We start from the raw sequence: 16,107 nt of genomic DNA, 5'->3' as shown, positions 1-16,107 counted from the left end.
TGATATACTTACACAAATACTAAGGATTTAGAGAGACACTGCTGGGTTTTCTTAATGGGGATATGCTAACATATACAGGCAACAAGAGATTCTTCTATGGGGAAATGACTGAACTACGTAGGCAATTGGGCTTTTCCATGGGAAATATTGGGTGTACTTCTACAAAAATTAAAGGTTTATGCAAATTAGGGTTGGGGTTATATGTTATTACATAGCAAGCCTGGGTTTAGGATTCAGGAAAGTCAGCTGGATCTCAAGACATTCTGGACAGATAGGGCAAGGGGTCTGGTCACTGCACTCTCAAAGATGGTAAGGTGCAGCAGCCTTCTTTCCGTCCTCCTTCTCCTGTCTCCCTGTTTTTTGTGTGTCCTGAGTCCTAGTACAGTCCTGCTTATATGGCAGAAATGACATCACTAATTTTACAATCTAGGGGGAGTACCCTGTAATTATCCCTGCCACTTGGATTGAACAGTTACCATCCCTCTCTCCACCCCCTGTCAGGATTGGTTCAGGGGAGGAGAGCACCATCTGTCTATTTCCATGTGTTACCCTCCTTCGTTCTCATTACAACTTTCTGGCAAAACCTAGTTATGTATCATAACTTAATAATTATACTATCAACTGCCATATGAAATTGATATTTTGTTTTAGCTGGTCATGGGGAATTAGATAAGCCAATCACCAAATCTGTAAGATGTAGCATGGCCATGTGGCACATTTTTGTCAGTTTCATAAAATATACAACATTTATCAATCTGTGAGTGATCAAGCATGTTCCTAAGTTTTCCACCTTTTCACCAACTGTCAAATTTGTCACATGTTCATATCAGCCAGAAACATAATCTATCTGGCCATTACAGTTCCCAAAGTCCCAGGTAAATGCAATTTATATCCTTAAAACCGCCTGGAAATCACATGAAAAATTACATAAAAGGAAAATAAATCCTTTGTGTTATGGCTACGCAAAATGTCTAAAAATAAATCGTCTTTTAATATTAACTGGGCGTGTCTTGGGCAACGTGTGGGAGGGCCACTTCATCCCCCACAACCATCTGTTCCCCTGGGTCAGCCTGTGACCAGTGGTTTTTTTTGAGTCCCTTTGAAATTGGCAGTTTGCTCTTTGAAGTGGGTGCTACAATGATTTACACCTTCTTGTCATGCTTCAGCCACATTTTGCCTTCTTTGAAATCTCTGCCCTCATGTCTGTGGAATAGGGAATTTTGACGCCCTCGGCAGAATCACATTTTATTGCAGGATAGGTGTGATATCCAGCAGGATGTGGGTCTTGTCATGGTGAAGTTCCTGCCTCAGCCAGAACCAGTTTTTCATGAAGTAGTGTCTCTTCACCGGTTACAGGAGTCTTGTGGGTGAAACCTAATATATATTTTCTTTGGTCGCCCCCCTTGCCCCACATCATGTTTCCCTGACAATCTCTGTGTGAGTAGTGCTATCTTTTTCCATTGTGCTTTTTTAAAACCATTTTTATTTGCAACACATGTGCGGGCTGTTTTTGCTTTTAATGTTTAAAATCCTATCTTGCAAGTCACAGGATTCTTTGATTTCTCCTTCTTGGGTGAATTTACATTGCTGCTTATCCATAGATGATGATGGGTAGGCCCCTTTCCACATGGTTCTTTAATTTGACATGAACAAAAAGAAAAAGCCAGGCCGTTTTTGGTTGCAGTGTTTAAATGCTGCTGTTCATGGAAAAGGGAAAGCAAAGCAGAGCAATGTTTTTGGTTGCAGTGTATAACTTCTTGCCATTCATGTGACAGGGCAGGCAAAGCAGAACCATTTTGGTTACAGTGTTTAAATGCTGCTTTTCAGGTGAAAGGGACTTCTGTTTGAGCCCTTTAAATGCATCCCACAGCATAAAGGCAAGGACAAATGCTAAATTGCAGCAGGTCCTATGATGGGAACTGTTCCAGTTGGCGGACGATACCGAGCAGGGGTTCAACATCATCAAGGTCGAGCTGTGTGCTCTAAGGTTGATGACGATGCAGAACAGATACTTCTTGGAAAATGCTGATGGCGATCTAAATAGGCGTGTGCAAACAGATCGGGGATTTATGTTGCACATTCCTACATCCCAAAGACACAGAAAATAGGTTGTTGACCCACATAGTAGAGGCAATGCATGACCTGGGGATGTGCTTGAAAAAAGAAGCTGGTATCCAAGGAGGTGATTGGTTTGATATCACTTTTGACTGGGCACCATCCTGGCTAGGAGCCCTTGTGAAGATGCTGGTTCCTGTCACTGTGTTCATCCTGGTTCTTTTCTGCATGTGCCAAATGGCACTCCACTGTTGTGCCAAAGCAGTGCCTAGTAGCACAATGATGATGGTTTCATTTAGCGTTTCAAAGGTGCCTCATAATACAAAAGAAATAGAAATACAAACGGACCATCCTATCCCCTACATGGTCCCCATACCCTATGGTGATGAGGTAGACTGTACCATCTGATTATTGTCCCTTCCCCTGACCCTGAAAATTATAAAGACGCATGTGTAGATCTAGCAGGAGATGGGGGATGTATCTATATGACATGCACTCCCGAAGAATATGCTCAAGCAGGAGAAAGTCTGCGGGATGTATGTAGAGCATGGATGCCAATAAAGGGAATGCCACCATATGAGGCTGCAGTAAGAAGGGAAAATGAACACAAATATGCAAAGGAATTTGTTACTGTAGAAGTAACGAAAAGGGTGAATGTTGGAAAGGAAATTACCTTTTCCCACCCCCCCTAGGAGATTTAGAGTGAGGTCAGTCCCATAGCGAGATGTGCGTTGTACCAGGGGGGAGAGGGCCGTGCTAGGAAACCCTGCATGAACACAATATTGCATAAAACACAGATGTAGAGACATAGTGCGAGCATATGAAGAGACACATGTTTGCTGTTATGGTAGATACATTCATTTCAGCATGGCTGTGCGGTAAACACAGGCCCAATGAAGAAACTCGAACAGGCCCAAGTGCTGATGGTAGAAGGACCTGCCCAGCTAATTCCCATAGAAACTTCCTTTTGTTCCTTAACTGTTGCAATTACTTGTTATCCTGCAAAGGAATGTGCCAGGCTCCTCGCTGTACACATTCATCATAGCCGGGCCACCAAGAGACCTCCAACCCCCACTGAGCCCCCCAAGGAGTTCAGACACCCACAACTGACCCAGTCCAAGACCCCTGAATTCCGCGATAGTATGTGACCTCAGACCACCAACCATAAAACCAGTGGTCATAAAAAATCTGGGAGAACAGGACGATTTCACCTTAACCTAGAATTACATGGTTTGTAATACGAGGTACAGGCTGGAATACATTATTGTCCAAAGCAATGGTGGAAACCTTGGATGTGGAGAGTGTGATATGAACTGAGCAAAGAATGTGTGGGTCAGCATGACTGTGGTCCCCCCACCCACATTTGCCATTCCCTGAGGTTCCCAGGTGCACTCCATAATGATAGAGTAGCATTGTCTTGCAATAGCAATTTACGAGGAGGATGACCTTCATTCCCTGGAGAAATTAGCCAGCTGACCCCACGTCATGTAAGACGGATGGACAGGCTGGGGCCAATGGCAGCCCGGGATCCCTTATGGAGCAGACTAATGTATAGGGTCTCACCAACCAGCCGCGCAGGTTTTTACTGGAAGTATGACATAGCCATGACGATGTGTTGCCTTATAACCTTCTGCTTGTACCATTTTCCGGCAGAACGTTTTCGAGCAGCAGAGTTCTTTGCTTGCATCCTTATTTTAGTGCTATTAAACTTGCAAGAAATCTCTTGGCCTTTTTTCCCAAGCAGGATGATTTTTTTCTGGCGTGAGCATTCAGGGGCGTGCCTTCAGAAGGGTTAAAGCCAAGTTATATGCCTGGCTACTCATTTTGTAAAGTACCTGACTGAGATGCTTCAATGTGCCATGCTGCCAAGGCCCGGGCTCAGAACACAAGAGGGGCTTAGAGAGTCACAGAGGGAAACATGTGACAGAGTGGGAGGGGTTGAGTGGAGAATGAGAGAGACCAATAAGATAGGAAATGGCAGAGAGAACTACACAAATAGAGAGGGACACACAGAAAGATATTAATAGAAGCCAGATCCATTTTTGGAGCACGCAGAGGCTGAGCCCCAGCCCACTTAAGGCCTAGTTTATTGGGTGCTTTGACTTTTTTCCCCCAAATAAATCATTTGAGAACTAGGCATAATGTAAAATCGTAATGATATCAAATAAACACAGAAGAAAAGGACAGAACACAAATGTCATTTTAGTACCTTGTCTTTGCAAGTAGAGAGTGGCCCTTCTGCTCAATGGGAAAGTGTAACATCAGGCAACTGACGCTTTTGAGGCTCATCTAATTAAGAGCAGGCCTGCGACCCGCATGCACGGACATCAGAAAAACATCCAGGCATTGCTGAACACAAATCACGCTTCTACCCGTGAGAAAAGGCGAACACAGGCTGCCACTTGCCGTTTGTGTGGTGCCCTTTATATGGTACCAGGTAACATTATCCCCACCAATAATATCGCCATATATATAGTCCTCGGGGAAACGGCATAGGCGATTCTATTGATGGGGATAATGTATGGGGTAAATGGGAGCGGGGTTGCAGGGGTGTTCCCCGCTCCCTTGAAAAAAATATGTGGGTTGCGGGGGGTGTCCCACGCAGGTTTCATGGGTTAATATTGCCGGAAAAAAATGGCGCTGTTCTTGTAAGGCGATATTTTTGCGGGGATATTAAGACATGGAACCCTTTATACACTGTTATTTTATAGGCGCATCTAATGCACCGCAAACGTGACTCCCTTTCCCTTCAGACACACACACACAGGCACCCGCTACTAGACTGCAGGTGATTGACAGCGAAACCGCCCTCATCCCCCACTGATGACGCATAGGTCTGCAGAACGTCACACTGACATGCCTGGTCCTAAACTACGGATAAAAGGCGTGCACCTTTTAATCCAATTCACTGCCTGGAGTTGTGGAATGATGAAAATGAGTTGTTTTGTTCTTCAAAAGAGCGGCTGAGAGACCGGAGCCGTGCGACAAAGCTGGAGCCAGGAGGATGCTCTCTCCTGCCTGGCTATGTGGGGCCGGGCTGGAGACGGAGACAGGAAGCCTGGTGAATCACTCGGGGCGCTGATCTTCGGAGGCGATCTGCTTTTCCTCTCCTCTCGCCCAATCCAGGGAGAACAGCGGGTTCTCACAAGTACGGGGCCACGTGACCCTGGTCCCAGCCTGCGCCAGAGCCCAGGGCGGGCACTCCAGGCCTGAAATAAGAGCGAGGAGAAGCGAACTGCAACCCTGGGAACAGAAGAGGAGTGCAGTGTGGAGGCTCACCTGGGCAGGTCAGTCACATAAGAGGAGGTGTGGCCTCAGGAACACCGCCCCGGGCAGCACTGACAGTCCAGCCCAGGCCCAGAGGAGCAGCAGCCAGGAGCCCTCCCCCTCGAGGGAGGCACTAGTCCTGGGATCAGATAAGGAGTGGGAAGAGGAGCAGCCACCGCAACCCTGACACCAGAGGAGGTGTGAGGAACCGAACTGTCGACAGAACAGAACGTCCAGCCCTGGGGTCAGGAACCCTAGTCCCGCTGCAGAGACCCGCCAGCCGTGGAATCGCAGGGGCAACACGAAGCAGACCACATCGGATCCCAGTGGAATTGTGGGGAACCCTACGTCCCCGCAGCACAGACCGTCCTGCCATCAACGGAGGGAGGGGGACCTGCCCCGGGACACGCATTTCATCCCTGAAGTCAGAGGAGTGGGGCGCACTCCTGATGATAGCAACCACTGCACCCCTGGCATCGGAGGGGACGGGGTGAGGAGCCCTCTCCCAGGACAGACACGGCAGCCCTGGGATCAGAGGAGAGGCGGTGAATGAGGAGCCCTTCGCAGTCGGGGACAGATACTGCAGCCCTGGGATAAGAGGCGACGGCTGAGGAGGCCTCCCCTAACCAGGGCACGGACTCCAGTCCCGGCATCAAAGGAGTGAGAGCGAGAGAGAGGGAGATCAGGCGCCTGGTCCTCCCCCCGGGCACGGCGGACACTCCCACCTGGAGGCAAGAGGTGGCCGCGGCACAGCGCCCGCCCGTGAGCTGGCAGAACACGAGTGGACCCGTCCCGTGCCCCCGAGGACTGCGCTGCCGTGGTGAGTACCTCTCTCGCTTTATTGTGGCCTATATGCCACTTCTCACTCATTTTGCAGCGAGTGCGAGCGCCCCACCCTGCCCCGCAGTGAGTCCGCGGATTCTCTTCTGCGAGCGCCACTGCACCCCCTGCTGCGCTCCCCTCGCGCGGTGTCTGTGTATCGTATCCCCTTATCTCTCAGGTAACCAAGGGCCCCTTCTTAGGGGGAAATTCTGCCAGATTTCCAAGGTCAGGGCATTATGTCGTCTTGTGATTCACTTCTATCTCTGAAGACACCAGACGCATGAGGTATGTGTGGGGACAGCCTGTGGAACGGCGCCTGCCCATAAAACTCGCAGGTGTTCTCTTTGCATCCCGTGCTTTTGGAAGGCGTGTGCCATTTATTTTCTCTGGCCGCATATCGGTTTCCCTTTCCTTATGTTCTGTCCCTGTCTCTGGTTCCCTGGTCTTTCCGCTTCTTTTCGATATTTTCCATCGATGTTTTTGCAACGGTTATTAAGCACCGAGGCGGCATGACTTATGCGGCCGGTGCATTTTATTGAATGGCCGCGATGTTTGTGGAGGGGCCGCCTGGCAAAAGCCTGTGTCCAAAAGGTGGCATTTAGAAATGAGAGGGGATTTTATCGGTTTGCCGGGAATTAAGTACGGGTTTGGGATCGCCCGCGCTACTGAAAGAGCGCAATAAAGGCGCGCCGTGGAGGTTAAACGGCCCGTCGCGGAAAAAAGGGCTTTAAAAAAAAAAAAACTTTTCTTATTTTGCTATATTTTCCTATCATTGCCAACATTTCTGTTCACTGAAGACTCCCAACACGAATTTGCGATCTTTTCATCTTGGCGATCATTTGAAATTCGTGTTGGGAGTCTTCAGTGAACAGAAATGTTGCCAGTGATAGGAACAATATAGCAAAATACAACATTTCTGTTCACGGAATACTCCCGACACGAATTTAAAATGATCGCCAAGATGAAAAGAACGTTAAGCGACTACATTCTATTTTCGTCACGTAAATTGAAAACGTGGATGAGTTTTACAAAATGAAAAGGGCCTAGTATCGTGGCTCGTATATATATATATATATCTCCGCACTAGATTTAAGGTGGAATCTAAATTCTATTGTAAAACATATCCGTAAAAAGCAAATCTCATCAGCAACAATAAGTCAGATAAAAAATAATGCAGTTGGCATAATTTGTCACACTTTTAAAACAAGGTGACACATCAGGCAGAAAGTTCAAAGTAAAACACGCTATAACGTTTTCATTAAATAGTCCCTGCACTTGGAAGATATGGAAGGTCCAGACCCCAAGGCGATGTTTACTAGAAGGCTAAAGTGCCTGGCAGGTCTACAGGGCCTAAAGTCCATGGTGTCTAACAATTTATTTATTTATTTATTTTACATTTATAAAGCACTCTTTTGGTGTCTAACAATTTATTTATTTATTTATTTTACATTTATAAAGCACTCTTTTGGTGTCTAACAATTTATTTATTTATTTATTTTACATTTATAAAGCACACTTTTACACATAAATTATTCCAACGCAAAAGATGAAATCTAAATCTCTCTCTCTCTCTCTCTCTTTCTCTCTCTCTCTCTCTCTCTCTCTCTCTCTCTCTCTCTCTCTCCCTCTCTCTCTCTCTCTCTTTCTCTATATGAATATACATTCACAGAAACAAATCTTAGTTAAGGTGCAGTTAAATTGCGCAGATTAAATGCAACAAAAGCCTTAAAATTCAGCGGGTGTGGGGACTGATGACTCCGCGCGTTCCCGTTGATCTCCCCATAATGCCATGTCCCTCGTAATGGCAATTTGTTTCACTGTGAAACTCTTCTCGTATAATATGCATGTGCTCGTGGGCTTTGCAACGGGAGCGCGCCGATTTAAACTGGTCCTGACTTTCCACATCTGCTGAATTTTAAGGGAATTGTTGTGTTAAATCTGCACAACTTGACTGCGCCTTAATGTTTTTTCAGCCAATTTCAAAGCTTTTGTTATGCCATCATTTATTCAACGCCACTAGCCATGGCCTTTGGCCATGGCCAGTGGCCACGGCCGGTGCATGTTGCACCAATAGGATTTCTTTAGGGCCCACTGGCCATGGCCGCGGTGGCCACTGTTCATGTTGCACCAATAGGATTTCTTTAGGGCCCACTATCCATGGCCTTCGGGCATGGAGAGTGGCCGCTGCCGAATGTTCCACCAATAGGTTTCCTTGGGGCCACTGGCCACATCGTTAGGCCATGGCCAATATCGTGGCCACTTTACATGCTGCACGGATAGGTTTCTTTGGGGCCCACTGGCAGGGTCACTGGCACAAAGATCCATCCCCCCCCCCCGCCTAGTAGATGTGATCACAATAGACGCTCGCCCATTTATTTTTACTCATGGTTTCGATTACCCTGATAAGCCACAATAATTTAACGACAATTACTGTGGATTAATGTAGTCCCTTTATTGTAAAAACTGCACCACCATTACCACAGTAAGTATTGTGGATTACCACAATATTACCCCGATAATGCCAAAACATTAAAACTACAATTGGCTCCACAGACCACTTTCAACTCCCCAATTTTGCATGGCGTCCTCTTTCCCCCTCCCCAACTTTATCCCGATGCCATTTCATCATTTTTCCTCCTCCAAATGCATTACACTGGTAATTAACGCGATGAATGCTTGCATCAAGGGAAAAAAAGCCTGCTTTTTCATTTCTAAAAACCCTCGCTAATGCACTCAGGGACACATATATGCTATCATTTTGTGAGAAGGGCCCCCACCTTCTCAGTCAACGTTTCATGCCCATGTTGTTTAGTACCTGGTCCAATTCCTTCCAGCGGTTTTTGCTGTGCATTACGAAGAAATGTTCTCTTTTTCTCTATGGGGAAATGAATGGGAGTGTGCCGAAAACAACATTTTTTTTGCTTTCTTAATAACGTTTTTCATTTTTTAACTTGTCTTACCCAACATGTCCAGTCTGGGGTTGCGGGGGGTTGTGGCGGGGGACGAAGGAGGGGATGACGTTACAAACGTCTTGTTTGCAAAATATCAGTCAAAAGTTATTAGCAATTCAATTTTCGGATTTCCTATGGAACTAGATGCTCAATTTAACTGTAGTGCAGCGACCGCCGCACTATCACTGTCAAGCTGTCCTAATAGAGACAAGATCTCCCCTTGAGACTTCACACCTCTGCCCTGGAGTTGCCTCTCCTTCCTAGAGTATGCATATCCCCCTAGAGTATGTATCTCCTCCTCTTGGAGTATTTATGCCTCCTCTAGCCTCCGCACCTCCACATTCCTCCCTCCCCTGAAGTATGCATCTTCCCCCGCTAGTACACATGCCTTCTCTATTCTCTGTACCTCTACCTAAGAGTACGCATTCCTTCCCTAATGTATGCCTCTACCCCCTCTAGGCTCTGGTCCTTCTCCCTTCAGTATGCTTCTGCTTCCCCTCTAGTACACATGCCTTCTCTAGTCTCTGTACCTCTACCTTAGAATACACATTCCTTCCCTAAAGTATGCCTCTACCCCCTCTAGTGTACATGCCTTCTCTAGTCCCTGTGCCTTCTCCCTGGAGTATGCTTCTGCTTCCCCTGGAGTACACTTGCCTTCTCTATTCTCTGTACCTCAACCTTAGAGTACACTATCCTTCCATAAAGTATGCCCCTCCCACCTCCAGTGTACATGCCTTCCCTACTCTCTGGTCCTTCTCCCTACAGTACGCTTCTGCTTCCCCTAGAGTGCCTTCTATAGTCTCTGCACCCCCACCGTAGCATATGCATCTCCTTCCCTATAATGTACAGTCTGTCCCTAGTTTAAGCACCTCCTCCCTAGATTATGTGTCTCATCCCATAGAGCGTGCATGTCTTCCCTAATCCCTGCACCTCCTCCCTTGCATATCTTGGGTATGCACCTCCCCTTCCAGAGTGCACATGCCTTCTCTAGTCTCGGAACCTCCGGCCTAGAGTGTGTCTTTCCCCATAGAGTGTACATCCCTTCTCTAGCCTCAGCACCTCCTCCCTTGGGTATCTGGAGTATGCACCCTCCACCCAGTTCACATTGCCTCTCTAGTCCCAGCACCTCCTCCCTAGAGTGGGTGTTTCTCCCCATAGAGTGCACATTCCTTCTCTAGCCTCAGCACCTCCTCCATAGAGTGTGTGTCTTTTCCCCTAGAGTGTAAATGCATTCCCTAATCTCTGCACCTCCACCCTTGGGTATGCACACCTCCCCCAGAGTGAACACACCATCCCTAGTTTCTGCACCTCCTCCCTTGCATATCTTGGGTATGCACCTCCCCTTCCAGAGTGTACGTGCCTTCCCTAATCTCTGCACCTCCTTCGTAGAGTATCCATCTCCTCCCCAGAGTGTACATGCCTTCCCTAATCTCAGCACTTCCTCCATAGAGTATTCAGACCATCCCCTAGAGTGTGTGGTTCTCCCCATAGAGTTTACATGCCTTCTCTAGTCCCAACACCTCCTCCCTAGAGTGTGTATTTCTCCCCATAGAGTGTACATTCCTTCTCTAGCCTCAGCACCTCCTCCATAGAGTGTGTGTCTTTTCCCCTAGAGTGTGCATGCATTCCCTAATCTCTGCACCTCCTCCCTTGGGTATGCACACCTCCCCCAGAGTGAAAATGCATTACCTAGTCTCTGCACCTCCTCCCTACGGTATGCATCTTCTTAGGTAGATTGTGCATGCCTTCTCTAGTCTCTTGACCACCTCCCTAGGATATGCATCTCTTCCCCTGGAGTGCACATGCATTTTCTAGCCTCAGCACCTCCTCCATAGAGTGTGTCTTTTCCCTTAGAATGCACACGTCTTCTCTAGTCTCTGTACCTCCTCCCTGAAGTATGCACCTGCTACCCCTACAGTGTGCATTCCTTCTCTATTCTCTACACCTCCTTCCTTGGTGTATGCATATCCTCCCCCTATAGTGTACATGCTCATCTAGTCTCCGCACCTCTTCCATAGAGTACGCAGACCCTCCTCCTAGATTGTACATTCCTTCTCTAGTTTCTGCATGGAATCCCTAGAGTGTGCACCTCCTCCCCTAGGGTGCACATGCTTTCTCTAGTCTCAGCACCTCCCTATGGTGTGTGTCTCATCCCCTTGAGTGTGCATGCCTTTCCTAGTCTCTGCACCTCCTCCCTTGGGTATATTGGGTATGTACTCCCCTCCCAGAGTGTGCATGCCCTCTCTGTTCTCTGCACCTCTTCCCTAGAATATGCATCTACTCCACCTAGAGTGCAAATACCTTTTCTAGTCTCTGAATTGCATCCCTGGTGTATGCACCTCCTTCCCTAGAGTGTGCATGCCTTCTCTAGCTCAGCACCCCCTCCTTAGAGAATCTATATCCTCCCTCTAGAGTGTGCATGCCTTCTGTAGTCTATGCACCTCCTCCCTAGAGTTTGCATCTCCTCCCCTAGAGTTTACATGCCTTCTCTAGTCTCTGCACCCCCGCCCGATAGTATGCACCCCTCCCCGTAGAGTGTACATTGCTTCTCTTGTCTCTGTACCTCCTCTCTAAGGTATGCGCACCTCATCCTTTACGGTAGGCATCTTCTCTGCTAGAGTGTACATGCCTTCCCTAGTCTCTGCACACCCACCCATTAGCCGGCACCCCAAATAATGTATATGCCTTCTCTAGTCTTTGCACCCCCACCCGATGGTATTCACCCTCCCCACAGAGTGGACATGGCTTCTATAGTTTCAATACCTCATCCCTATGGTATGATTTTCCTCCTCTAGAGTGTGCAGGCCTCCTACAGTGTCTGCACCGCCTCCCTGTAGTTTTCACCCCTTTCCTTCCTACAGTGTCTGCACCGCCTCCCTATAGTTTGCACCCCTTTCCTTCCTACAGTATCTGCACCTCCTCCCTATAGTTTTCACCCCTTTCCTTCCTACAGTATCTGAACCTCCTCCCTATAGTTTGCACCCCTTTCCTTCCTACAGTATCTGCACCTCCTCCCTATAGTTTGCACCCCTTTCCCTAGAGAGTGCAGGCCTCCTACAGTGTCTGCAGCACCGCCCTATAGTTTGCACCCCTTTCCCTAGAGTGTGAAGGCATCCTACAATATCTGCACCTAATACCTATAGTTTGCACCACTTACTCTAGAATGTGCAGGCCTCCTACAGTGTCTGCACCTCCTCCCTATAATTTGCACCCTTTCCCTAGAGTGTGAAGGCCTCTTACAGCATCTACACCCCCTCCCTATAGTTTGCACCCTTTCCCTGAGTGTGCAGGCCTCCTACAGTATCTGCACCCCCTCCCTGTAGTTTGCACCCCTTTAACTAGAGTGTGCAGGCCTCCTACAGTATCTGCACCTCCTCCCTGTAGTTTGCACCCCTTCCACTAGAGTGTGCAGGCCTCCTACAGTATCTGCACCTCCTCCCTATAATTTGCACCCTTTCCCTAGAGTGTGAAGGCCTCCTACAGCATCTACACCTCCTCCCTATAGTTTGCACTCTTTCCCTAGAGTGTGCAGGCCTCCTACAGTATCTGCACCCCCTCCCTGTAGTATGCACCCCTTTCGCTAGAGTGTGCAGGCCTCCTACAGTATTTGCACCTCCTCCCTGTAGTTTGCACCCCTTCCCCTAGAGTATGCAGGCCTCCTACAGTATCTGCACCTCCTCCCTGTAGATTGCACCTCTTTCCCTAGAGTGTGCAGGCCTCCTACAGTATCTGCACCTCCTCCCTGTAGAGTGCACCCCTTTCCCTAGAGTGTGAAGGCCTCCTACAGTATCTGCACCTCCTCCCTATAGTTAGCACCCTTTCCCTAGCGTGTGAAGGCCTCCTACAGTATCTGCACCTCCTCCCTTTCCCTTGAGTGTGCAGGCCTGCACTACTTTCTATAGAGTGTGCAGGCCTCCTACAGTATCTGCACCTCCTCCCTATAGTCTGCACTGCTTTCCCTAGAGTGTGCAGGCCTCCTACAGTATCTGCACCTCCTCCCTGTAGTTTGCACCCCTTTCCCTAGAGTGTGCAGGCCTCCTACAGTATCTGCACCTCCCCCCTGTAGTTTGCACCTCTTTCCCTAGAGTGTGCAGGCCTCCTACAGTATATGCACCTCCTCCATATAGTTTGCACCCTTTCCCTAGCGTGTGAAGGCCTCCTACAGTCTCTGCACCTCCTCCCTTTCACTTGAGTGTGCAGGCCTGCACTACTTTCTATAGAGTGTGCAGGCCTCCTACAGTATCTGCACCTCCTCCCTATAGTTTGCACCCTTTCCCTAGCGTGTGAAGGCCTCCTACAGTATCTGCACCTCCTCCCTTTCCCTTGAGTGTGCAGGCCTGCACTACTTTCTATAGAGTGTGCAGGCCTCTTACAGTATCTGCACCTACCCTCCCTGGAGAATGCATCATAACCCTAGAGTGGGCATCCCTGTCGTCAAATAGAACTCATATCCTCTATAGCGGTGGTATGCAACCTTTTTGGTGTCCAGTTAAAGGATCGATTACAAAAGGCCCGAATACAAAAGGTGAGAGTCAATAGGGTCGAAAACCAAAGGTTTGAATTTTTTTTATTTATATATTTATTTTTGGGTTTTCGTATAGGTAAAAAAGTGTTTTTTACCCCCCCCCCCAAAAAAAATTACAAAAAAAATGTTTTTTAACTTTTTGTTTTCGTGACTATTGACTTTAACCTTTTGTCATTTGACCCTTTGCAGTCAATCCTTTGACCTATAACCACCTTTTTTATACTGAGCCCCCCTGGAGTGAAAATGTTGTTGCTGGGCTCCCCCAGATGCTATATCTATTTATCATTTCTATTAAAAGAAGTCCCTATACTCCCTTTGGGAAGAGCCTTGTGCCTCCACCCCCAGCCCCTCGGACCTCCTTCAGGCCCCCCTAGGGGGCAGCCCCACAGTTTGAAGATCACTGCTCTATAAACGTTACTAGTATGTGATCAGTACATTAAAGATGGGGCCTGCTTTCTGCAAGTGTTTTACAATAGCGCAATCCCATTGAAAAACGCTTTGTAAATCAGGCCCACGCTGCTTATGGAAGGAGGGCAATGATCCCGCGAGGTTTGCAGTCTGGTGGAAGACTTGATGGGGTTTGTGTGCTCTGTTTCCTGAAGCTCCTAAACCTATCCGGCTTCTGATTCAGGGATAGGTCCTGAGAAAGCCCGCCCTCTGCGCCCCTTGGATTGTGCTGGGCGCACGCGTATCCTGCTACAGATTTGCGCTCAGCATCGCAGTCACCCGAGCTGGATGGCGCTGCTGGCGCGGGGGTGCTTTGCACTGAGAGGCGGTCTGAGTTCGCAGATTAATGGCGGCCCGCCACACCCTCTAAACGTGAATACCTTCATGGTTCCTGAATAATGCACTTTGGGGAATGGTCTGAACTTGAAAAACCTACCTAGAAACACAGGTGTTAGCGCGTGTATGAACCTCGCTTGTCACACACTGGCCTGTGTTGATGATTTTGTGTCGGCAGTGCAAAGTCACTTTTCAGCAGTGCAAGGTCACTTTGAACCGTGCAAAAATGTCCATGAATCGGGCCCTTATGTTTCTGGTAGAACCCCTGTGCCATGCCATGTTGCCCCTAAGTGTGTGCACATGGCGGTGAACGCATCAGGTGGTTACTGTGTCTGACTCCAGATCTTTCCACACTTCAGGAAACATCTTGAATACTCATGTCTACCAAACCCAACAGCCCCAATTGTGCTCCTCTGCAATCGTTACCTGAGGGTGTCAGGCTCATATACTGTGATACAGACCGCTTTCTACATAAATCAGGGCTCGCTAGAACCCACACTACTCTCCCATAAAACATGTATTCTGTGCTAGGACCGTTGATTGATTTTTCACCCACACGTGGGGCAGTGATAGAACAGTATATACCTTTGTTTCATCGACAGTCATTTTTACGTCTGCCTTTTTTTACGAGAACAGAATTACAAAAAAGCTCATCGACATTTTGGGGGGGTGGGAAAGGGCAGATAATTGGTTGGGGGGTTGGGAATAGTAAAAAAATAAGTGGTTGAGCCGGGGCTTGAAAGGGAAACCTCCCCCCCCAAAAAAAAATTCGATGACCATTTTCGTAATAGTGTACTTGTTAGAAAGGCAGTCATAAAAATGACTGTCGATGAAAGAACATAAAACCGATAGAAGTGTACCAAAAAAGTAGTGGAACTGTGACTCCGACAGGCGCAGAGTTAGAAGGAAGGGAGCAACGTGCAACACATTTTTCAAGGGGTGCAGCCATGTTGGTTGACAGCCTATTGAGTTGAAACAAATTTCAGTTTAGCTGTAACTGCTATCCAGTGGTGAAGTGGAGAGGTGTGCCTTAATTTAACTTCATAAAAAACAGGTCCAGAATGGTAAAAACGGTTGCAAAAAGTAGTGTAGCTGTTTACAGTAAAAAATAAAAGTAGTGGAACACCGCTCCCGACCGTTAACGCTCACTTTGACCTCTGCACTTGGGCGTGTTTACGCCAGGTGCATAATCCATACTGCTAATGCCCGGCTAGCTATGGTAAGTAAAGTCACACAGTTCATATACTGCCCATGCATACCCTTGGCACCTGCATATTGACATGAGTGGCTTTCGAGACAAACTGGCCGTGGTACTTCAGTACTAAAGGCCTCCTTATGTTTTTGGTCGTAATGGTAAGCAAACATGTGGTGTTTTTTAATACCTCATTTTTAAAATACCACCTAATTAGGAGTAAACATTGCATGGAATGTTTATAGTATTTATAAAGTATATCAAGGGATGCATATTTGTAATTTACCCCATGCAGTATTTTTTGTGCACACCGTGCGCCAAATTTCAACACAGCACTCAAATCCTCGCTGTATACAATGCAGGAATGTGCTTTGCCACAGATAACTTCTGTAACCCGACTGTGTTCCGTACCCCAGCAATGGAGAAAATCTAGGGTTTCTCACAAGCGACCTTTAAACTACGCAAGCGCCATCATGGTCTGGCAGGCTTCTAGGCCCACCGATGTAATAATG

The 16,107-nt window shown here is 47.7% G+C and overlaps 1 protein-coding gene across 1 annotated transcript in view; it reads left to right on the top strand.

The window, feature by feature from the left end:
• Positions 1-5,376: 5,376 nt before the first annotated feature.
• GATA5 (GATA binding protein 5) overlaps positions 5,377-16,107 on the top strand; it is a 106,970-nt gene continuing 96,239 nt past the window's right edge. Inside the window, exon 1 of the mRNA XM_069650752.1 lies at positions 5,377-6,142. The gene's annotated coding sequence lies outside the window, so the exon portion shown is untranslated. The remainder of the gene's footprint in view (positions 6,143-16,107) is intronic.

Source organism: Ambystoma mexicanum, chromosome 3p (assembly GCF_040938575.1).
Source record: "Ambystoma mexicanum isolate Mex_15411 chromosome 3p, UKY_AmexF1_1, whole genome shotgun sequence".
Taxonomy (NCBI): domain Eukaryota; kingdom Metazoa; phylum Chordata; class Amphibia; order Caudata; family Ambystomatidae; genus Ambystoma; species Ambystoma mexicanum.
This window is presented reverse-complemented; position numbering and strand designations above follow the sequence as displayed.